Raw genomic sequence first — 25,183 nt, 5'->3', positions numbered from 1 at the left:
CTGCAAGGCCTAATTAGATTTGAAAGTCTGTTCATTTGGAATAGTCAACTCTCACCTCAAGCCTGGCAAACTTTGCCATGAATTTCAAAGATACCCTGTAATGCTTAATTCACGGTGCAAAATAATGTCTTTAACCACTTTTTTAACTTCTTGCTGACTTTAAGCGCCTAGGTTAACATACGTTTGTGTTGAATAAATTATTGATTTTGTGGATTAGTGATTCGACATCTGAATCATGTTGCCTTCCCGTGTACTTCCCTTTTTACAAATGATACCATGGAGGGTGTTTCCTAACTCAGCATGTGGCCGGTAAACATCACAATCATCAGTCTTGGATGTTTTTTTTGGAGGGTGGGGGGGTGGGGGGTGGCAGGGGAAAAAGACGGTTTGTTTTCACACTTAAGGAAGACATGAAATAGAGTGTCCTTAACTTAATCACCACCTTGTTTCACTACATTTGCATACATTTCCATATTAATTGGACTGCCGATTAAAATTGGTTTTGTAATTTTAATTAAGTGTCCACAAAGGTATATGATTAGCACTGTTTAAAATACAGCCTGACATAACTAGAAGCAAAAAAGCGTCTTTGCTGCAGATTTCTTTCCTCCTAACCCCCCCCTTCCCAACACCTCTCCCCTGTTCTGCTTTCAGAGAGGAGGGATTACTTACAGGGAAAGCTTGTTTCATGATTGTCAAATTTTAAATCTGCAGTAGATTAGGCTGCCATAGAGACTGAGGGGGCGGGGCCTCCAAATCATTGAGGATTTTTAAAGATTTGTATATTGTTACACAGTGTTTTAGTGGAAGTAGTTGGTAAAGAGCCCCTCTTAAGTGACTTGTGAATTAGGCTGTGTTCACACTGCAACTGAAATGTAGTCCCTGTGCATCTTTTGTGTCATTTACATAAATCGTGTATGTGGTGAAAGGCGATGATGTTCTCAAGGCCCACAGCTGGAAAGGGCCAACAAAAATCCCAGAGGGACTTTCTCTTTTTTTTTGTGACTCTGCCTCCATCTTGGAGTTCCACCCTACTGTCAGTCAGTTAAAAGTGTGACTCCTGCTAGTATTTTCATTTAGCTGGACAGTTTGCTTGAAATTGTGCCATGTGTTGATATAGCAATAAGGAGCATACCACTATGTATTGTGCATCTAAGCTTTAATATTACAATATTAATAATAACAGTAATAACAATACATTTATTATGTTTAATTCATCATTGACATTTAAATATCTTGCTCTTTGAAATGATTTGCTTCCAAGTCGGACATGTATGTCACTTGACTTTGTGTTTGCTTAATGGTGGATAATTAGTAGATAACAGTCAGCATGTGATGCTGATGCAAACAATGTTTTGTGGACATATGGATAATTGTTTTGGTTATACCCTGCATGTTGTGTTGTCTGGATGCATACAAGCTTTCAGCTGGGAAAAATTTGAGAAGTTTTCTCTCCCACACTTTTAATGAGTGCAGTTTTTGCCAAGTCAAATGGCCTGACATGTAACAGAGAGAGACTCGTGCACCATATTTCTGATGCAATTACAGCAGAGTCAGGGTATCATACTGGGGACTTTTCAGAAATGTAATATTACCTCATTTTGTCTTTGGTGTGGTCTGGAAGGTTTTTGAGAGACATTTGGAAGCATTTTACTCATAAAATACTTAACCATTTAAGTGATAGGATACTGTTTCCTGGTTTCTGTCCCTGCTGCCAACCACAAAAGATTGAAAACTGAGGGGAAAAAAGTCAGTAGGTTGGTACATTTTCCCTTCTCATCTATTTTGTTCCTTCTCCTTGTCTTAAAGCAACATAAGATGCCCTTTTTTCACATCCACAATGATTTGGAATTTGAAGAAAACTGAAGCTTCATGTTGCAGAATATCACATTTCGCCATGCGTGTTGTTAGGTTCCGTTTCTTTATTTAATCTCTGAGTAAATGTAGCTTTCAGCAGACAAAAAGAGGCCTCCTCTTCCCTGAGTGCAATCTGTCCATGATAATGCCTGGCATGGAGAAAGTCCTCTCATTACCAGCGCTCATACCCACCTCTGTGATGACGAGCCCCTCTGTCATCCAGTCCAATCCTCAAAGCTGTCTTCTGGGAGCCCTCAGAGTTATGGCATTAGTTTTCCTTTCTTCCCCAATCCTTCATCCTCCCTCCCCTTCTTTCACTCTTAAATTGCCGCTTCTTGAGTTACTAAGCTGCCCTAATAGGTACAACCTGCGCCGACTGTGTCCTCAGATGGGATGTACCTCTCCCCATTGCTGTTTTGCGCGCAGAGGATAAAGAGCTATCCCACGATGCACCCTGTCACACGCGATGCCGGCTTGTGCGGTGATTTCGCCCTGGCTCCCGAACACCATCCTCAGCGCCAGAGATTTAAATGTGTTTCCTATTTCTTGTTTCACTGTTGACATCAGAATGTTTCCAACCTCAGTGTTTCGCGTGTGTGTGTGCGTGCGTGCGTGTGTGTAAGTACCCCACTAAAAACAAGCAAAAACACACATACACATACACGGGACACTTCCACAGGAGTGTGTGTATGCAAAAATACACACAGGCATCTGCAAACATACTTAAAGTCACAGTCAAATAAAGCCGCATGCAGAAATGCTCTCAGTTAGTTGCCAGCTGAGCCTGGGGGGGGAGGGGCGCCCCCTTCATCCCACAGGTCCTGGAGCTAGTTAATAGAACTGAAATCATCATCTGCAGATGCATACATGTGTGGTGTAATGAAAAAGCAACTATTGCCAGGTAATGGTGTGTATATATTTTTTTTAAATACATAATAAAGCAAACTTAATTGTGATAAAGTTGCAATTTACATGTGTAGATGAATCAAATGGAATGTCAAACTCTGCTCTCAATTTAACAGTCCTTAAATCCCAATAAGTGAACTATTTCAAGGGAAATTACAAGCACAGGGTTAAGCTGTGACCCCAATGGTAGTGTCATTCTCATTATTTACCTGCAGCTCTCAAGGTTTCTTGCAAAATAATAATAAAATAAAATCATAATTTGGTGTTCTTGGTGTAGGATCTTCATATGTATTTATCTAATACCAGTGTGCAGCACTTTTACATTACATTACATGTCATTTAGCAGACGCTTTTATCCAAAGCGACTTACAATAAGTGCATTTAAACATTTGGGTACAAATAAGAGCTAGAAGTAAGTAAGAGCTTCAAGTAAATCAAACACTTCAGAGCCAAAAACTTAAAATGCTGATACAGGATGCCACTGTCACTTTCCCACAGAGCCATCAGTGTAAGTGTGATGCTGCGTGTTAAACACAATCACAGATGTCTGCTGTACACTGTTGGGCCACATAGGTGGCATGGGTGATGAATACCGCTTGCCTCCAATGCCTGAGCATTATCATAAATAAAATAGAACACAAACAACCAGCCTACGTGCACTAATGGAATTTGTCAACATGAAAGAAGTGTTATTGAGCTCTGCTGCTCCCTCTCTTCTCTTTGCTGATGCCTTGCCAAATACTTATCCCCTCTCTGGTGAGCATTTAGTGTTAACTCACGGCAGCTCCTGGGAATCGCACGGGTCTAATGAAATTACCTCGGCACAAACAAATAGGGTCAAATTCTCAAGGAGATGAGCATTAGGGCCGCATTTTGCTAATTATGTGGCATGTTCTCGCGGCCGTTTTGTTAAAAGCGGCACTGGATAGCCAGGATCTGCTGGATGCCACCATGTCCAATCCCGAGTAAACATGCCACCAAGAAAAGAGTCGTGGAAATTATACTAAACAAAATGGGATTACAGTGAACAACACCTAATATTTTGTCCATTTGAAGCTGATAATTAAGTACATTTCATGCTGATTTGCAAAAGGAGTGCTGATACATCAGCAGGATAAACATGAAACTGGAATTCTGTATGTTCTTTTGTAATGGCAAGGGAAAAAAATCTTTAGTTTTCTCTCTACGTCTATAGAGGAAAGAAAACACTTGCATTAACATGAGTTGATATATGGCGTGTCCCCCCAGCACCCTCATTGCAATGCTACTCTTGATCATAATACCATTTCTTTAGCATTACAATGCTATCAGATCTGTTTTCTGCAATTCGTCTCACCTGTGTTATCACTGCCAGCAGAGCAAAAGATGCCATTACCTACATGACCGTGACAGAGCATTTTGTAATTATTGAGCATGCCTCTGTGGTAATTACTTCAGTTTACTGAATTATAAAAGCTGGAAGGAGGGGATAGAGGAGCCACAGCCCAGAGCAGAGACAGATATATTCTTCCGGAGGCTGAAGAGCTGAGAGACTTTTCTTTGGCAGTGGTATTATCACATACACTCATCTGCCAGAGAGTGTTGACGGAAAATATGCCCTATCAGCAGAAATAACCACTTGTTTTTTCCTCTTTTTCTCCCAACACCCCCTCTGTTCGTGTACCCTGACAGTCTGACGAAAGACAAAAGCTCACCAGTGAGAGATATCAATAAATCAGACAAACAAACAAGAGCAGAGACCACCAAATTTGCCTCCTACATCAGCCTCACTCAAGACACCATCACAGGCACTTTTGCATGTTTTTATGTTTTTCTGGCTTTTGTCGGCCACCTACTCTAGTGCTAGCAACAACAACTACCCAGTCGCTAATCTTTCTTTTGCTGTTCCTCCCTTGTGCTAGAAATGAGTAAATCAAGGCTGGATTACGCCTGCTAACATGCTCATAAATTTGGGATTTATACAGAGGTAAATTGAGATTGAAGGAGGAAATGCTTTCTCCTGGTAATCCCTCAGCATTGAAGGTGCCTGTAAGCTTGTTGTTTTCAGTGCGTGTGTGTGGTAACTATTGAAATGGAGGATGGAGATGTTGATCTCAAAAATCTGAAACACAAAATACGGCTAGAAATGTCAAATTGAAATAATCTTCTGAAAGGCTCTCACATTTTAAGACAAGCTTACGTCATTAAAAAGATCATGGCCCACATAAGACATGCAAGGTAACACAATTTTACACACTGCATCGTTTTGGTAAAAGGAAAAGTCACACAGGGGAAAAAAAGTAGATTTTGTGTGATTGCTGAACATTTCATTCCTACATTCAGGACGGCCCCAACTAATTTCTGAGACTTTCTCTATAATTTTGAAACAAAACAACTGTATTTATGAGGTCTGCCACTGATACTGAGTGATGGGACCCTGTTTTTCAATTCACCCCAAAGGCATTGGAGTGGCTGAGGTCTAGACTTTGCCGACATCAAGTTTTTGTCACGCCAAACTGGGAAAAACACTTCTTTAATAGAGTTGGCATAGCTTGTACATGTGCCCCACTAACTGTTCCCGCAGAGATGGAAATACTATTATCTAAAATGTGTTTGTATGCTTTTGCATTAAGATGCTCCTTCAAGGGAACAAAGAGGCCTTGCACTCAACATGGACTGCAGACTTAAACCATTGTTCTTCATGCTTGACTCATGATGTAAAGATTTAAAGCCTTAAGCACTTTTTTTGCCCTTGCAAACAGGTAATTTTTCTCCCTGTAATGTAAAGGTTGAAGGTAGAGCATTTGCACAGGACAATCCACCAGGTTTTGGAGGAGAATTAATCTCACTATCCCTCCTGTATTATGTCCTCTTGAGCCCAGCTCAGAGGCAGAGTTCATCCTCCAGATTGCGGGTTATCCTTGTGGCCCTTGGCCTTTGCTGGCACTCCAGCCTGTGGGATTGGAGTGGGTGAGCACTGATTCTTGCTAGAAACATCCCAGAGATTCAAACTGGCAACCATCCAACCAACTGGGCTTTTCTGGCCTCTAGGCCGCTGCTGCTTGTTCGCTGCTGCTAACAGGTATCAATAGAGCTGATGGGGTAAATCAGCATCCAAAAGATTTTTTTTGTGTGTGTGTTGCTTGGTTCTATTCCCATGGCCCATTCTGTTCAGGCGGCCTCTGATCCTGAGATTCCACTACCTGGAGGGATTTTCAAATGGCTCGCAGAATACAAAATAACCTCCACCTAACAAAATAAACCCCCAACCTGCTCCCTCCAACAACAACACACAGAAGAAAGGAACATGGACTAACTGACAGTGAAGGCAATTTGTCGCTGGAGCTTGCTCCCCCATCTCTCCTGCACCATCCAGATTTCCCATAAGGAATGCTCTTTGGTATAATTCATCACCGGGCCCATACGGCAAACTGCTTGTTCTGGTGGTGAAATATGAGTCAGTGCAGGGAGGCATTTTCACATTGAAGCTGTGCTGAATGGGGTATTATTTTGGCAAGCTCCCACAAGATCCTCTAACACCGTTTTTCTGCTTTTGCAACATGCTGTTTATCAAATGACTGTAGACACGAGAGGCGCACAATAAACATCAACTGTCGAATTACATGTTTTGATTTCCAGCACATTACGTTGTCCCATAAAAAAGTACTGGGAAGAATATACAGCACTCCATCATGTTATAATAATGTGCCAGTTTATGAAGATGGAGGATGACAAGAGCATACCTGTCTGCAAGTGTGAAGCTGAATGATAGCATTGGTGCTCAAGGAGGGGACATAAGATTGTGCAGTGTGAGCATAATTCTGCTAATTAGCTTCTTTATGTGGAAAACTGCAGCCCAACCCACACAGTGTTAACTTTTTAAGCATTTAGTGGTTGTGCTGGTTCATAAAAGTGAGATACTCAATCATTTTCTGGATCGTTAGCTTGAGAGGGAGTAATAAATGGGAGGTCAGGGATCCAAAAACACTACTGAGAGATTCTTCAGTGACGTTTTCTGTATGATGTGACAAATATAAGAAACTGTAACTCATGGCACTTGGAATTTGACGTTTGAATAAATGTCAAAAACAGATGAGATCTACGAAATGGAACTTTCCTGTTGCAAAAATAAGTGTTACTTTTGTGTTTCTATTATAAAAAATTGTGATAATTGTGTTATACTCCTTAACTATAACCAATACTTATTGCTGTTGTTGTAGATTCACCTCCTGCAAAACCTTTAGTATTGTCGTAAGTGACACGATACTTGTAGCTGTAAAGTTAAAAATTGTAAATATTGAATATTTACAATTCAATATTTGAAATTACTATATGAAAGTAGTGCATATTTTACTTTTTTTAATCAACTGCCTCTATAAAGTAAACATTTCAATATCTGAAAAATTGCTCTACAAATTTATTGAATTTCATAAATAAACAAAATCATAAAAATGCAGGTGCTGAGTAAAATGTAACCACAATAGGGCTGGTGGTGTGCAAATGTAAGTAGTGATGTAGCAGTGAGACAGATCTACACCATGCAAACCCTCATGCAGCCTGTTTTGACTTTCCAGTATGAGCTGCTTTGTAAGAGCAGGTGTTGATGTCTATGCCACTGCTGCACTGTGGACTTCCTCACATGGAATTAAGGTTGAACATCTTCCCTTCACAACTCGAGAGGGCTTCACAGTGTCAGCAGCCTCTCCTCCCCTGAGCCATTTTTCTCTTAACACTGCGAAGTTTGCAGGGGGTGGGGGTGAACAAGGGTGGCATTTAATGCACAGTAAACTACTAAAGCACTTCAAGCCTTTAAATCTCAACAGGAGGAGAGAAAGATGCTGGGAAAGTCGGATAGAGAGATGTGATGAGAGAAGGGGGAGGCGGAGGAGCCAAGGGAGAGTCTCTTTCCCAGTGGGAGATGACAAATGCCATATGTCCTGACCACAGCGCTTGTGTTAATCCTTGCCGGGTCCCGGCAGGCCCACATCCGACTTTGCGACCTCTGTACCCCCCAACTGCTCCCTCTGCTTCCACTGTGCGAGTGGATCAGTCACAGAAGAGCTTGGGCCCTCAGATGGAAGTGCAAAATATACTCTTTTCTGTAGATAAAGGTGAGAGGAGCTTCCTCTTCCCATTGAGACACATCATATTGTGTTCTTATGTTTGTGGGTTGGATATCTTAGAAGCCTCCAATAGGTAATGATGGAGCTTTTAGGACCATAAGCTGCTTTTTGTATGGTTTTACTTGTCAAAGATACTGTATCAGAGGGAGCATTTCAGCTCCATTTCTTGTCCAGATGTATTCATCATGTGATCATGGATCTACATGCCTGTGGTGGAAACTCCTCTTGTCTCACGTCCAACTTTGGGAGTTGCAACTTTAAATTTGGTGACCAAAGAAATCCATCCTTGCGTCTTTCCAAAAAGGTGTGGGTAGATTTGCAGCTCCATGGCAACTCTGTTCTGCATTACTGTGCTTTACTAAGAAAGGACACCAACTTTTTTTATTGACTGCATTAGGTCAAAGAAGGTTAACTTTTAATAAGCATTTTAATAAATGTTATTTCTGATGAAGACAAGGATTGGCTATTTGATGGTATGTGAAATGAAGTGAAAGCAATGTCCAAAAACACCTGAAGCTAGAGCTTAACCATGAAGCTCTATTATTTAACTTTACTATAAACTCAGTTGTCAGTCACTAAACAGACTGGTGTCTGCATTTGGCAGGTTCTAAATCCCGACTGTTCCAGTCATCCGTCTCTGCCTAAACAAAGCTCTGCCTCTGCCTTCGCTGAACCCTGAACAGCGCCCAAACTGAAATCTGGAGGCCATTCAGCTGTAATGATGTGGTTAAAGAATGAACTTGCCTCGCTTATGAGCTGAATCAGCTCCTTACCTCCATGTACCCACAGTCAGTAACTTTGTTTGCAGCCATGATGAGGCTTGATGCTGTTATCCAGCGGTGATCACACAAAATAAACTAAATTAGTGACTAGGTTTAACTGTTTTTCATTAAATCTGCAATTCTGTGTTGATATTTTACGCATCTCTCTCCTTTCCCACAATAAAATAACAGTCATGTCTGTGTTTATAAAAGCAGTTCTTAATTATTGACATAGAAAATAAAAATGTATGCTTTATGGATTTTGTTGAGGTTTTCATGCAGCTAAGGCTGCAATGGCAGGCAGCTGTTTGTTAAAAGGGGTTTAAGGTTCATCTATTACCTGCATATTTTACTACTCAATCATTTCACCTTCTCCTTTATGAATGGCAAATGATATAAATGCAAAATGAGGTGAAAAATTGGTAATTAATCCGCTGTGGGTGACACCAGCAAGGCATTACCCAGGCCTGCTCAACCCCGTTTGTCTGGCTAACATTAAGGGGCTAATTTTCCAAATCTAGTGTGCAGTCAATTTCCCAGGATGCCTTGAGGGGTAAAAGGTAGAGAATGACAGGAGGGGGTAATTTTACCCACCTTATTTACCCCTATGCATCATACAACAGCTCTCTTCTGACATGAGGATTGAAATTAGACCGACTGTGGCTGGCATTGAGAATTTATGATTCTGTCCTGATATTTGTTTGTTGTGTGTGTGTGTATTCAGAGTGTGTGTAGTGAATACATCAGAAAAGAAGAGAAAAAGAGGAGGTGCGGGGAAAACCAGGGGAAATACATCTTTTTAATAACAGTCAGTGAGGTTAATGCAGCTTACCTTGGAGTGCCGACAGCAGCAGGAGGAGGAGGCGGGGAAAGGGGGAGTTATCTGACAGAGGGGAGATAGACGGTGCACAGAGAGATGTTTAAAGCGGAGTTTACCTACACAGGAGTCAGGCCTCTGTGTCTGATCGCTATTTGTTGTACAGAAGAGGAAGGAAAAAAAGCAACTGCGGGGGGAGTAGGTGGAGGCAGAGGGGTGAGGAAAAGGGGAAAAAAATCAAACTCTTAATACTATTGTGTGCCTATAACCATCTGTCACAGCTAGCCTGGAGATGAAACTGAGATTAGGAGGAATAAACGTCGGGGCCGTAGAGCATCGGTAAAGCCTTCAGGGCAACAACAACAAAAACAGGGAAAAAAGACAGGAAAAAAGAAGGTGGAGGGGCGTAAGAAGAGAGACGAGGCGAAAAATAAAACTCATGGGGGACATTCTAATTCTGAGGCAGTCATGGATTACAGATTGTAACCTGCACCGACAACAGGGGGAAAAAATGACGGGCAATATCACAGTGAGACTTGGAGGGGTTCGATGATGATGTTGACGTTGGCGGCAGTGGCAGCCGTGATGATGATGATGATGATGATAGTAGCAGTGATGATGGCAGTAATGATGACACTCGCATGGTTTCATCTTGCGTTACTTCAAACAGAAATGAAAAGGCAGTAGTTGAAATGAGGGAGTGAGTGTGGGGTATTGAAAGGAAATAGTGTCTTCTTCGTCTGTTTCCCCCGTCTCACCCATTCCTCCCTCCCTCCTTTTTCTCTCCCCTGAATGCCAAGGGCTTAAGGAAAGGCATTTGGTGGCTCCTGAGGCATCCATGGATCTCTCCTCCTTAAATTTACCGTGAAGGTTCTTAGACTCCCTATTCAGGCAGGATATTCTCATTTATTGCTTTTAGAAGACAAACCTCACAAAAGTACAGTGTCATTGCTTCTGGAAAGCACAGCCATGGAAGAATGCCACGCTACAGAAAAAAGAGCCTTTTCTCACCCCCTGTGAATTATGATGTACAATATTACACAGAAACCAGCATTCTCCTTAAGGTGCGTCTCTGCTGTCAGTGTTGAAAAATGAACAAGGATTTTCACAACTGTTTAATCTGTTGATACATTTTTGTTTCCAGAAATGATTCAGTTGTAATTCAGATTAAAATCATCTTTGAGGCCAAATGTCCAATGTTAGTCACTGAGGTGACTAATAAGTACAGCATAGAAAACCTAAGGGTCGATGTTTCATGCTCGTGTTTTGGGACATCAGGCTTGAATCTGTGTCTGGATTTGTACTCTTGAGTTTTGAGATCATGTGTTACTTTATTTGGGGGAAAAGGCATGTCATGACCTGAAAGATATAAACATGCACATTTGAAAAACAGCTGATGAAATAATATTTATAGGAGGAACACTTCATGTACGGTTGGAGAAAATGCTTTTTGTGTGTGTTTAAAAAAGACTGTCATGTTAAATTTGGTGCATAACAGAAGCAATCTAGCAGAAGTCTTGCGGGAGCAGCTGCATTGGCTTCATGGCTGCTGACTTGTTTTTGCATGCGAGCGATTCTTGTGCTTTTAATAGAGCATTTATAGTAGGGAAACGTCATGTAGGGTTGTAGAAAATGTCTCTTCTGTAGCTGTTTTCACATGTGAACTCTGGTCTGGATATTGAACGGAGTTTCCCCTTTCACACATACAGCAGACAACCGGAGATCGTCTGTGTCGTACACCGTCTCACTCACTGGCAGCAGAAGAAAATGATGGGAATGTATCCACTCCGCTCACATTTCTCAGTCGGACATGATAGACTCACTATATTCCAGAGACCTGGGTGCCTGTTTACTATTGGGTTCAGCAAATTGAATGTTCACACATACAGCTCCTATAATGTCTACAAATGCTCAGGGTCATATGTGTGGGAGCAGCAGAACATGTAGGAATACAGACTGGATATCTTCCTTGATGTTGTGAAATCTCCACTTCTTGCTTTTATTGGCTTTTTGTTTTAGTTTGCTCTCTTGCAGTTAAAAGATCTCATCTTTTGGTTTCTGGTGAAATGACTGACGTGGCCAGTGTTTTGCTTTTTTTGGCCATGAAATAACTCTCGTGCTATAGTATCCTAAAATTGCAGAGTAAGTATTATAATTGCTATGTGTCTATTACTGTTGGATGAGGTGATTTCGAACCTCCTTGCTGCTTGAAGTCAATGTGCTTAAGTAGAGCATTGTTTTTGCACTGGTCCACCTCTGTGTTATTACATGAGCCTTAATACACTGTTGTTGTCATAAATGCTTCTTTAGAGCAGGTCACTAAAAGGACAATATTTGAAGGTCAACTGCCAGCCTACATGGAAGGAGGAGTCTGACCCATGATTAGTCATTTATTCAACTCACCTCGGGGACATCAGATGAGCAGTGGACGTGCATGCTGCCTTAAAGATATGAAGGCTTATATCATTTTTTAGACATCAATAATCTGGGGACTTTTTTGTCATAGTTTCACGTGTGGAATAAAACTTTAGATGTGGGGGGAAAAAAAGAAGAAAGAAACTGAACAAAACCAAAAGATGACATGGAGTCAGATGTCTACTGTAGACTTTAAAGGAGTATGTGTCCCATCCTGTGGCCATGGGTGAGTCAGACCTGTCCACTCTGAGGCCAGGGGAAACGGAAAGCAACTAACTAACGACAACATTCTCAACGACAGACAGTGACTGATTCAGCATTTGGTAGTGCAGTCTTTTGTTGGGTCATCATCCACACTGTGGCATGAATCCAATCAATTTAGATGAGACAAGTTGGTAGTGGGGGGCGTGATCTGTTACAGCATATACAACGCAAATCGGTGAATAAAAATTGTCATTCCTGTTGGCTGGTTGGCAGCAGAAGTTATGTTATGAAATGGCCTTCCTAAAACTCTAAGTGTCAGATTTTCATCCCACTATATTCTTATATATGTCACTAATGTCATTAGAGGATTGATTATACTTTAGTGATATTCCTGCCTCTGAACCCAGTGAGTGTATTTGAATGAATGTGTGTGTGTGTGTGTGTGTGTGTTCACATGCCCTTCTAACTGCCCTTGTCATACTGGTCCCATTGCTGCAGGGCTCGTTGTTGGTTGGACAGCTCGGGTCAAGGTCTCCCCTCTCCTGATCTGACCGAGGGGTTGTCACGTCAGCAGCTCCACCGCTGGCTGTGTCTGTCAGCTAGAGCTCATGGAAACACACACACACACACACACACACACACACACACACACACACGGACACGGACACGTGCACACCCTGTCAACACACAGTCATTGAAACAGTGCCTCGCATGTACACGCCCTATGTAAAGCACACACAAATTAACGGACACGACACTGTACACACACACACAAACACATAGCCCCCCCCCCCCTCCCCTGTAGATTGACAGTTGGGTTTATTGCTGCTAATACTCCCAGCTGTAAAGGCAGAGCAGTGGCGTCCTAATGGGAAATTGACTCATTTCCAAACACAATGACTAAAAGGGTGTGGCACACGCCCATATTTGGTCAATGGGGGCGGTTAATCGAACTGACCTCCTCCTTATTGGTCAAAAACTGGATCATCCATTTTGTAGTTTGTCAAACAATGAATAAACCCACGTTGTGACAGAAAGTCCATAGAGAAAACTTGTGATATGATGTAAGCCCAACAATAAAGACAAAAGCATGAATTTGTGGTTTATAATAACATTTAATGTTATTTTTTAGTTCCCTTTTCTACATAAGAGTAGTAGTTTTTTCTAAATATCTAGTGCATCAAGAAAGTCACCTTTAAACCGTGCTTTGAAAAACAGTTTTTTGTGTGTGTGTTGAAAAAACTGTCATGTTCATTTTGGTGCAGAACTGAGGCAATCAAACAGAAGTCATGTGGGAGCAGCTGCATTGGCATCGTGGCTGCTGACTTGTTTCTGCATGTGAACGAATCTTGTGCTATTTTGGACTTTTCTTCATTAAAGCCATTAGTGTTTCATGAAGCTCTGCAGCCTCCTTGTGCTAATTAGGTGTCTATATTTCTATATCTCGTTATTGGATTTATTTTATATTGTGCTTAATAGTAAATAGTGTTTGAATTTTAAAACACACCTCTTGGGTGCAACATAAAGGAGAATTTTTAATCACATTTTCTGTAAATGAAAGGACCCAGTCTGCATTTTTTTCCCCCTCAATTTTTCCAAATGTGTCTTAATGAGTTTGCAGGTTTCTTAAGCAGATACACACTCTGATTATACTTTTATATATTTTTTTGTGCACACACTGTATCTCCTCCCCACTCTGGTCGCAGCAGGAGACAGTCCAAAATCATCATCACAAGGTTACCCCTTGATGCTAGCAGGAGGAAGAGAAGGAGGGGGGTAACATAGTTGATGATAGTGGCTGCCAGTTGCCCGGGCAACCTTTTTTTTTTATTTTAAATTTTATTTATTTTTTCATTATTTATTCCTGAGGCCCCAGTGATGAGGCGTGCTAATGTAGCGCGCTGCCTGTGCCGCCTCTACCTGCTGATGGGCGAGGGACTCCTCTCCCTGCGTTTCAGCCTGGCTTGACAATTAAGACCTGGGCGACTGTAGCCAGGGGTTAATACCGCTCATTAAAAGAACTAGGTCATTAGCAAAGAATCAAGGCTGTTAAGGCAGCAGGGGATGTTGGGTGGAGGGGGGGGTTTGATGGAGAGGAGCAGGAGGATGTGGGGAAAGGAGGGGTAGAGGTAGCAGCGGTGAAGTAAACTCTGCATCTCAGTGAACATGCGGCCCCTTACATTAATTAACCTCCCTCTTTTCTTGTTGGGGAGGTGTGTGTGTGTGTATGACAGGGGGAGGGGGATTTGGTGTTTTAGGAGAAAAAAAAAATCCTCCGTTATCATATATGCACATGGCTGTACAGCAATTAATTGCATCGTGGAAAAAAGAGAAAGAAAGCTAGTTTACAGTCCTCCCTGTGGTCGCCCTGTGTTCCTGTGTGAGCCCAAGTTACATTATTTCAGAGAGATGAAGGATGGGAGGGGCTGATCGGGGGGTGTAATGTCTGTATGATGAGTAAAAAGGGTATTAAAATTAAGGAGGGAATCATGGCAGAAATCAGCCTTTGCTTTACCACAGGGGAAAGGAGCAAATAAAAGCCACGGAAATGAAAATAAATAAGCTTTGCTAATACCTCACCTTAAGGAGCCGGAGCTGTACCCAGCTGAACCGCGGCTGCGTGCCGGTAATTTGTTTGTGGACTTTATTATTAAGCTGTTACACAGGCTGTTTGACCTTCAGTAAGGAGAGCCAGTGCTTAAAGGGGGGTTTTTCAAACAAATGTTCCCTGTGTTAAAATGGTAAAAGACCCCTCGGTATTGTCAAGTGACCGACCGTGATGATCCATTGGTTTCTGTTTATAATGTCATCTTTCCCTGGATTTTAGCTCCTGAAATGATTCAAGTGGCAGATTTCCTTAGAGGAGAAACACTGAGACAATGGCAGTAATTCGCAAATGTCACATGTAAACAAACCGTGATGATTGTCTGAATGGGTTAGTACTGAAATATGAAAGGATCCTTAAATTCCCCTATAAGAAAATACATAAATAATAAAAATTAATGCATTATCCTACTCAGTGAGTCGCTGAGTTTCTATTTTTATTTTATTACATTATTGGACTAACCGTCTGCTTTGAAACCATAAAACTTTTAAGGTCTGTTTCAGTTTCAAGCCTACTTAATTAGACTTCTTTTTTTAGACTTTGTACAATTAAAGGGAATTTCTGCACAGTTTTTCTCAGTAAAAGAAATCTGTGTCTGTGTTATACTGTATAAGTATCATTATCCTATGAAATGAACAGTTAAGTGGCATAAAATGTTCGCAAAGAACAACCACATGAAGGTGCATAATTAAACATGGAGGTGGTAGGTGGAAATATTTAAAATATTAGTTTTAGAAAATATCTTGGAGACGGCACTGCAATTTAGCACAAGGTATCACAAGGGCAAGAGTATTTTAACACCTCTCTTTTCCTCTTGTACCTGCAGAGATGATGACAAGTTCTTCAACCAGAACAACCGTCAAGGTTTCTCGCCCTCACCCTAAGATCTTACCCAGCAGAGCATGCCAGCAGCAGGTGTAGCAGACCTTCATTGTCACGGTAACAGACATAAACACACAGTTTGGGTTAAGTTTGACCACAATAACCAATAACTTGGCAAAATGTTGGTAGACCATGACTTGGGTTTATGCTCCTAAGGTTATAGAGCCTTTGTTGACAATATTCAACACATAGTTTGGGTTGTTCAATGGTGAATAATAGTAGACTATATAATTATGACATCATTGGTGACGGTAGCTTGGTGGTAAAGTGAGGCGTCTTTCAACTTGAAAGTTGTGAGTTCAATTCCTGGCTCGGCTAGTCTACATGCCGATGTGTCCTTGGGCAAGACACTTAACCCCACATCTCTCCTATTGGGTGAATGGCAAAACTGTAGTGTAAAGCAGCTTTGACTGGTCAAAAAAGCGCTCTATAAATACAGACTATTTACCATTTTGTGTGTATGGAGAAATTTCAACGATGCCATGTTCCTGGAAAAGGAGAGGATTGTACAGGGAAAGTTTGTTTCCATGTGGAAACGAAACTTTCGCCTGAGATACAAACTTTTATTTTATCTATTAAGCTTAATTTGACCAGTCTAATGCAACACATTGGCTAGCTCTACCCAAGCTAAAAACATGGATCATGGATGATACACATTTTTCAAGAAAACAAACAAAAAATCTCTGCACAACTCTGTTGTACCAGCCTTGGTCAGCCTTCTAGTTCTTTGAAGTGATTTTACAATCCGTGACGTTAACCTCTCTCCATTCACCATTTCACCCACATTATTTCACACACATGACAAATGAGCAAGACTAATTGTTTATTAATGGTCATTGGTTTCCGTTTCGTACAGGAGCCCGACATTTTAGCACGTGTGCGATTGCAGTTCTCCCTTTTGTGTTGTAGTCCTTGAAGATCATTTAAGAGAGACTTGCTGCCAAAAAGTCTGTGGGTTTGAATAGGTTAACTCTGTCTTCCACCATTTTGAATGAAAAAGACCCGTTTGTAATCAGTGATCAACAAAAGCCAAGATATGTGCTGCACACGACTCTGTGATCGCCTTTCAACATAATACACAAAGGTCTTCAGATGTTATCGCCTCTGTGATATTCTGCACAGGGTTTTCACTTTTAAGTTTAATTTGGGCATAAGTAGGTGTCATCCTTTTTCAAAAAGGTGGACATCTCCATTTTGAACAAAACTCTTAATGTCAAGCAGCTTTGATTGGTAACTGTCCTTTCATTTCCTACAATAAAGTGTTAGGAGTGTGGAAAAAAAAGAGAAATTCAAGGGGGAAAATTAGCCTTAATATCAGGCTCATGTGACAGTGTTTTTATGTGCTAATTTCTCAAGCGTCATAATGAGATGGTACCCAGCGATGGAGCGATTTGAATTTAAATGATATAATACTTGAGATAGCCCTAATTCACCCATACATATTTAATCTGACATATTATCTTGCTCCTGCGAAGTCCTGATATGATATGACAGCTTGGCTGCAGCATTGGCAGGAAGAAGGAGGAGGGAGCGAGGGAGGCACTGCAGTTTAAGACGTACGTTGTTTAAATGACAGGTTGTGGAGAATTCGCTCCTACCAATCAGCCACTTTACACAGTGTCTTAGTTGGAAATGACTGACGACAATCGTTCTTATACAGAGAAACAGTCAAAAGGTAGAGGAACCGTCCTCAGATAGTTGCCTATAATATCAGCGGACTAAAAAAATAATAATCATAATTTAAACACTGTAATCCATCACTTCCTTTATTATATTTAAAATAATATCTATGTGTAAAATTGAAAATAAATACGAAATATGTCTTTTCTCTTTTTCTACATTTCCCACAATCCCATTCTTTGTGTGCATACCGATTTATTTTTGCTACAGTGAAGTGTTGACATTCTTCTTTGAAATTCCGCTGCCCGATTAAGCTATTTATCCCTATTGCTGGGATGTGAAAAAAAAGTATCTTTCGCACATTTGAAATTCTTTAAATAAATTGTTTTCTTTGAATATTTTAGTGGTGAGATCATATCTGATGATTTGGTCTTTTACTGTGGCTATGATTTTTCTTAGTCTTAAGGACTGAAGAGGTGAACACAATTCTTCCAGATATTCTCCCATGTCGGCTAAGTTGGATCTAGTGACCGTGAAGCCGTGGCATATGGTTTACATATTCAGTGACTTCTTGTGTCCTTAAGCGTCTGTGAGCGTCTGTCATTAATGTGTTATCTGTGACCTAAAGGGGATGATACCCTGAAGATCAGTGTAGGTCTTTGTGATGATTTAAAGATTGTGACCACAGTCTTAACTGATTGTTTGTCACGCTCTTTCCTCTCCCATGCACAACCATAACCGTGATCCTGAAGAAATAGAATATCTTTGTATTCGTTTCATTTGAGACCCAATGCAAAAAATGAATAAATAAATAAACTTTTTGTTCCATTTTTACTTAAAAATCCTATCAGAGGCTCAAGAGCCTGGTGCTGAACTCCTTGCTGCACCGCACTGGTGTAAGTTACACTAGTGTGAAAGCTGGTACCTTGTTGTCCTGCAGCTTCACTAACCAAGCTGGCAGATGCTGCCGCTTCCATACAGAAAAAATTATTCAACTCACTCTCACCTCACCTCAGATGTCATTTCTCCCGTGTAGGCCATAAGCAGCCGACTGTGTTTTTGTGCCAGGGGATAATTGCAGCTATAGGAGGGTAAGAAATAAGAGATTTGCTCAATTAACCAATATAGCACAGCTGAGGACAGCACCTGTGCATATTGGAGTCCCGGTGTTTTTTTGCAGATAACATGGCCGATTACCCTCTCGAGTGTGCAGCCACCGAGCGTTTTCTGTTACATCCCCTACCTGGTGCAAGGCGAGGAATAGTGTGCACAACCACATTGTGTTTAATTGCTCTCCGGGTGTTAATATGCACTTGTGTTTGGAGTGTTTAATTTTCGGCCGCCTGGTGTAATGATAAGCAGATTGCTGGCTGCCAGTTTTAACAGTTGGATAAAATCTCAGTCATTCTGGAAACCTGCAACTTGTTAGGGCAGATAGAGAGACCCCGCTGTTTTTCCTATATGAGATTTCGGATGAAATTACCTGTTTACTTTCAGCTCCAGGCGCCATGTTTGCATACGCCGCCGTGGTGGCAGTATACACTAACCTGACAGACTGAATATATACACATCGCAACTAATGCATGTGAATTAAACCACATATTAAATAAATGACGTAGTTTTGGAGTCTGTAACGACGCTGAAGTTGGCATTCAGATTCGCAACTTCCTGGCGGGCACTTGAGGGAAACTTCACTTAGAGTGATCATGCCCTTAAGTTTGTCAAATAAAATAAAAGTTTCAAAATACAGTAAGGCTGTACATACATGCATGTTAACATTTTGTAAGAAGTTGCAGAAAAATGTCTTCATGTACAGTACCAATGCCGTACCGGTACATAATCAAATACCATCATTAAAGGTTTCAAAGTTAACTTCCTTCTTCAGCTGATGCCAAATGCGGCCTTATTCTGAAGCCAATGATTAGCTTTCCTGTCATTCAACCCCCTACATGACACGAGATCAGATCAAATCGTAAAACACGCTAATCTTGCTGTTGGAGAAGAAAAGTGCGCGGTGTACGCCGTCGTCTGTATCGGCGCTCCTGGTTCCTCAACCAAACAAAACAGATTTCTGCTGGCATTATTTCCTCCAAAGGAAGAGGAGAAGTTGGTTAGCAGATGTCAGTTGTGTTTATCTCGGTGGTTTTCCTTCGTTCATGCATGGATCTTCTATCAAAGAGAGCTTATCTGAATAAAGTGCTTAACAGCTTTTCTGACGCCTGGTGATCTGAACAATTTTTTGGCTTGATCTGCAGACTAAACAAACCATAATGATGCAAGCTTGTGTAAAGATGTACACAGCAGTCAAACAACAAATGCTCGTGCTTGATGTTTTTATTAATGTTTTCTCTCCGTATTTTCATCAGCTGTTTTTCCCGCAACTTGCCCCTTTTCTTTTTTTTTGGATGTAAACACAGCTTTCTCCCGCAGAGGTGCAGAGAAAAGGACAATCATATATTCAGCACAAATACAGAGAGAAGCACCATCCACTGTTTCTCTCCTGCCCTTGCAAACTCAAATTTCCCTCGAGACAATAAAGGGGATTGCAGTAAGTTCAGTGCAAAACTTAATCAGAAATATTCAAATTTTCCTCCAGTCAGCTGGGACAACAATCCTACAGAAAAGGTGTATTTTCTAGGGCGATATAATAAGCTGCCTGCCACTCCTGCTGCTGTGAAGTAAAAGCAGCATTAAGTTTTTAACACTCTCTGTATTTTGTTACAAGGTTGATGTGAGGGGGGAAAAAAGTTAGCAGACATCCTCTCAAGACCTGCCGGTCTCATTTCAATGCAGCGATAGGAGTGTCGGGGCTCTCCTCTGAAGTCACAACTTCTGGCTCACATGACGGGAGGGAGACGTGGCGAGATCTGCTCACTAAAGCCAATCAAAAGACCTGAATTCTATTTGTTTTGTTTCAAGGGAAGACGACAAAGGGGGCCTCAAGGTCTTCTTCAAGATGGCTCTGAAGCCTGAGAGAGTAAAAAAAAAAAGAGAGTGCGGGAGAAGGAGAATGAAGGGTCGAGGCTTTCAAGTGCCCGTCCTTGGTGGGACCTTTGCCGTGGTGCCAGGTACACAGCTTTTAGCAGGGGAGGGCTGAAGTAAAGGGGGTGTTTTTTCATGTCAGTGCGTGGTTGGGAGTTATTAATATTCTCAAAGACAGAATTTTCTCCTTCGGATTGAAATAATGGATCATACTTAAAAGGGGAAGAACTCATTTCAGGTTTTAATACGGTAAGCCTGTTGGAACCAATTATTGGAGGTGCTTTGCCATTGTCATCTTGTATTTCTCCTTGAGGAGATTAACTGGCAATGCTGAAAAGGCCCCGCAGTATCCGGGATTTCACTCATTCTGAGAATCTGCCTGAAATGGAATATTATGATTTGTGTGTGTGTGTGTGTGTGTGTGTACTGTGTGCGTACTGTGTGCGTGTCAAGTTCCAACGTATTTTACGTATTTTGGCTTCATGTTCTACCTAATTATTGCAATTTGATCCTAAAGCAGGAGTGGCCTAATCCTCTGTTGTACTGCAGAAATCCTGTTTCAGAAACTTCGGTAATAAATTTGGCCTGTTTTAATAGAGACTGGGAAAGTAGCACTGTGACAGCAGAAGGACGGCCTCCCTGGGAAGCTCCTCTGTTTCCTCGTATGCAAATCCATGCGAGCAGAGAGGAGAAGCGAGTTGCACAAAGTTGGAAGAAGTTGCAGAAGGAAGAAAGGAGAAATCCCTCGTTTTCGCATCTCTCCCCTCAGTTTTTTCAACTGTCCCCTGAATGCTGGAGGCTGTGCATATGACTGTGTGAAACCCGATTCACTTTTGCATAGTTTGTTGGCTTGGAAAAAGTGGTGTTCGTTAGCTTTATGTATGTTGTGAAAGCACAAAGTCACATATGAGCACTGTTTTTTGGTGTTGTAATGTACAGCAAGGTGTAGAGGTTATTTTTTTTTTAAATGCACTCATGATGTTAAATAATTTGTGTTTTGACTATACACAAATACAAGAAAACACTGATCCATATGAACTTCCTGAACCATCATTTTAGCTACTTAAACACATCTTTGGTAAAATGTGAAATCAGACATTTAAAATGACATTTTACATTACATTTTAAATTTTAATATAATACTAATTTGGAAAATTTATTTTCTCTTGCTCTTAGACTATAACAGATTTTTTGATACCGAGTTGTCATTTGGTTAAATATTTTATTTCTTGTCGATTCCTGTATTTTACTGTACTGTCTGTACGTATGACAGTAGTAGAGATCACATCGCAGTGACATTTGCAAAACTGATAAAACAAAAACAGCTATCTTAAATTCCACTGTAGTCTCCAGCTGTGATAATTTCTGTAGTGACTAAACTCTTCCTCATGTCGTTCAGGACACTCAGGGGAGCCTCTCGAGGCCTTTTTACGGACCCTTACACCCCATGTTGAGAACCATTTAAAGCCCATCTGATACAATGCGTCTTTATCCTCAGGTTTATAATCTTCTTTGTCAGTCACTGATATCCATAAACACAGACTGGTGTGTGTCTCTTCTCTGTGGGTAAACTCACAATGCCGAGCTGATGAGGTGTCTCTTGTCTCCGTTAGGATCTGGATTCTTTTATCACAACGCAATATCACACATGCTACCTAAACCTCATTGCAGGACACGTTCCTTTGTTATTTTCAGATTCATTTTCCCCCCTCCTCCTCCTCCTCCTCTTCCTCCCCTTGCCCTCCTCCCCACAAGTGCCAGGAGTGAGCATCGTTCTCGGATCATTACTCCTCAAAGAAATTTAAGCGCGGGATGCCATTTAATTTTTTTTTTCCCTCCCCAAATGCAGTCTGTCATTAGAAATCCTAGCTGTCATGGTGATGCCATTTTTGGTGCAGAGTGTTTGTTGCCTCATTTCTTTTAATTTTATCTCCATTAGCTTAATTCTTTTTTAATATTTCCATCTAACGAACTTTACAGTCCATTTTGTCTCAGTGTCTTGCTAAGCGAGTTTTATGAAGCAGGCGGCTGGCTTTTCCATTTGAGAGCGGGTGAGGAGGGGAAGGTGGGTGCGGGAGGAAGGGTAATCGGGGAGGGGCCCCCGATGCCTTTGTCAGCTTATTTTTGGCACCTTAGCTAGCAGTTCTGCTCCTTTGCCTTGATTATACAAGCAAACAACTGCATGAAGTTCATTAACAATAAAGCACAGGCTAATTAAGCTGAGCCCCACAGACAAACCGGTGCTGTCGTCCCACATGTGTTCAGAGCTGATTGAGCTGTTAAAGATTTACCTTCACTCGTCTTTTACCTCCGTCTCTCCCTCACGAGGGCCCTTGCTGATTTGTCTCCGAGGGCGTTTAGCCTCACGGAGTCAGCTGCTGCCATTTGGGTTGTAAACATTTCACTTCAAGGTAGAGTAGCCTTACAAGGCCACACTGGTGTTTTCATTATGCTGTTCTTTTTTTTTTATGCTGAAGGTGGTGTCTGTTCTACCTGTGTCCATCTACATGCCGTATCTATCTCCTCATCATGCTGTTAAACCACACACTGATCCTGTTCCACTACAGGCCATGATGTGGTCATAAATTACACGTGAATAAGTCCAGTGTCTGCCCAGAGGTCTTGGGATACACCATTAGTAAAACGGCCCTCTGGCCCTTTTGTTAATGTAATTTGCTTAATTGCTCTGTATCAGTGTGCAGATGAGACATGTTAGCTTTACAGAGGTCTGCAGAGAGCATTCTGGACATGTTTATTTTTAATACTCTTATGGGTGTTGATCCTCTTTATTGCTACATGTTCACTGACGACACTAATGGGTGAAGAACTGTCATGGAGGAAGGGCACGGTGGAGCCGAGCAGCACAATAAGAATCCATTTAAAAGTGGACAGAAACATGTGATGCTGTGCAACCTGAGTGTAAAATCGGTTTAAGACCTTTGCGCGTCGACAGGGACACGGATAAATGGCATGAACTGCGAATAATATGGAGGGTGAATTCCAAAGCATCGTTTCTATTCACATAGTGTGACCAGTTGTGTTATTTATATATATAAAAAACACTTACGGGGAGAAACTGGTGGAGTGAACATCTCGTCATAAGCTGGTTCAGGACAGACTTGAGGATATGCTCATCAGACAGTTTGACGTTTCAAGTAAAGGTGCTGTTTGTAAACAATGCCAACTCCGCACTTATTTGGATATTTTGGATATTATTTATCATCACCAACAGCACGCATTCTGATTGGTTCGATGTGTACCAGCCGGCAGCTTTGTGTCTGTCTGGTGACAATCAGTCACAGTTTTCACTAATGTTAGTTAGTTGCCGTTTTCCCTACCAGTAGAGTAGCTACAGTTGCTGTCCAATAATGTGGAGACCTTCACTCCCTGCCTCAGTCTACGCCTCAGCTGCGTTTCTTGTAACCTTCAGGCTACCTTCAGCCGCAGCTTCCTCCTTCATCTTCTCCTCCTCGTCTTTGGTGGTGGCTGTGCTTCACCCCAGGGAGCGACAAGCTGCAGTCCCTGCTGCGACGGCTTCTTTTCGGCGTTTAATTACAGGGGAGGCTGAGACGTCTGCGTCTCCTCTGATGAGACGCTGGATGAGCGGCAGAGGGCTAAGCGGCAGAGGTGGAGGCTTCAAGGAAGTGACCTTAACCCCTGTGGTGCTGCAGTGCATGTGTGCAAGGCATGTGATTTGTGCAGATGGGGCCGGAGGTAGCTTAAATGATATCTTTTTTTTAAAGTCATTGTTTGTTAGAGTACAATGAGGTGCCTCTACAAACTGCAGTTGTGTCTTTGTCCTCCTGTGTTGAACTCTGTAGGCTATACATTTTAAAGTTGCAGTATGTACAGTAGACTGTTTACTGCATTTGTTGCGGTAAAGGAATTTAACTCAGCCGTACATCAGACGTCAGTGCCTTTATATGGGTCATGAGTCAACAGTGAGCACCATAAATGTCCATGATCCAACACAGCACCACGTCTATAGGCGGAAACTGGGTTTAGAAGGACTTTGAGCTGGTCTAGAAGAGAGAACTTATATGTGATCAAACCTGCTCAGAGACACAGTGTTGCCAATTTGAGGACAGGCACGACATACGAGCCGTCAGACGGGAGATATGAATCGGAGCTGTAACTCAGAGAAAAAGAGATTAGAAGAAGATAATGGTGTCATATCTCAAAAGTTAACAGTGATGCCCGCGTGAACTGTGAATAATCTTATAATTACTGATCTAATGCCATTAGGCCTGACAGAAATAGAGAAAGCAACGCTTGGATGGGGACGCAGTTAATCAGCTGTACACTTCTTGTTGGATCATCAGTACCACCGAGCACGCTAAGGCCACGAGCGATGATAGGTATAAGTTTAAATGACAGCTGAAAGGAACATTACGCCGCATTCATATTTGGTTAACTTCCCCTACCAAATGGTTCAAAAACGTGACATTTTTTTAATGTTCCTCACAGCCTGTTGTCGCTCCCTTGATTTCTGATTTTTTTTTTTTTTTTTTGCCTGAGGCTATTCTTCTTCAGGGGAAATCCAGAGTGACTGTAGTTGCCTTACCTTGTGCGCTCGTTTGATCACAGACACAGAGCCATGTCTGCAGATCCGACCGTGTAAACTCTCTGTTCCAGGTTGTACTTGCAATATGAGAATAACAACATGCTTGCAGCAAGCTGGAGGCTTCCCCGGTCTCTGATTCATGTTGTTCTCTGTCATGTTTCTTAAGTGCAACAACATCATGACAAAGTGCGCACGCAGTTTGATGGTTTAAAGAACATATCCACCCTCAGATTATCATCCCCTGTTTGATCTCATCAGTATCTGATGTTAGATTTGATCGAGGAAGGTAAAAACAATCGTCGTTGATCCAGTTCTCCGTGGGAAGAAAAATCTCTTTTCAAGAGATTGCAGTTCTGATGCTTAGATCGTTCTTTATTTAACCACTAATAAACATGATGAAAATGATCCTGGGAAATTAGTTACAAACAGCACAGCAGTTGTAGTTTGATTATTGAATCAGCAAAGGTT

General features: G+C 41.6%; 1 long non-coding RNA gene across 2 annotated transcripts in view; it reads left to right on the top strand.

The window, feature by feature from the left end:
- Positions 1 to 25,183, top strand: part of LOC131440753 (uncharacterized) — a 158,742-nt gene that overhangs the window by 20,560 nt on the left and 112,999 nt on the right. For both annotated transcript variants that reach the window (XR_009231450.1, XR_009231444.1), the window contains exon 3: positions 15,494 to 15,606. This is a non-coding gene — a long non-coding RNA (uncharacterized LOC131440753). The remainder of the gene's footprint in view (positions 1 to 15,493; positions 15,607 to 25,183) is intronic.

Source organism: Solea solea, chromosome 2, assembly GCF_958295425.1.
Source record: "Solea solea chromosome 2, fSolSol10.1, whole genome shotgun sequence".
Lineage (NCBI taxonomy): Eukaryota > Metazoa > Chordata > Actinopteri > Pleuronectiformes > Soleidae > Solea > Solea solea.
This window is presented reverse-complemented; position numbering and strand designations above follow the sequence as displayed.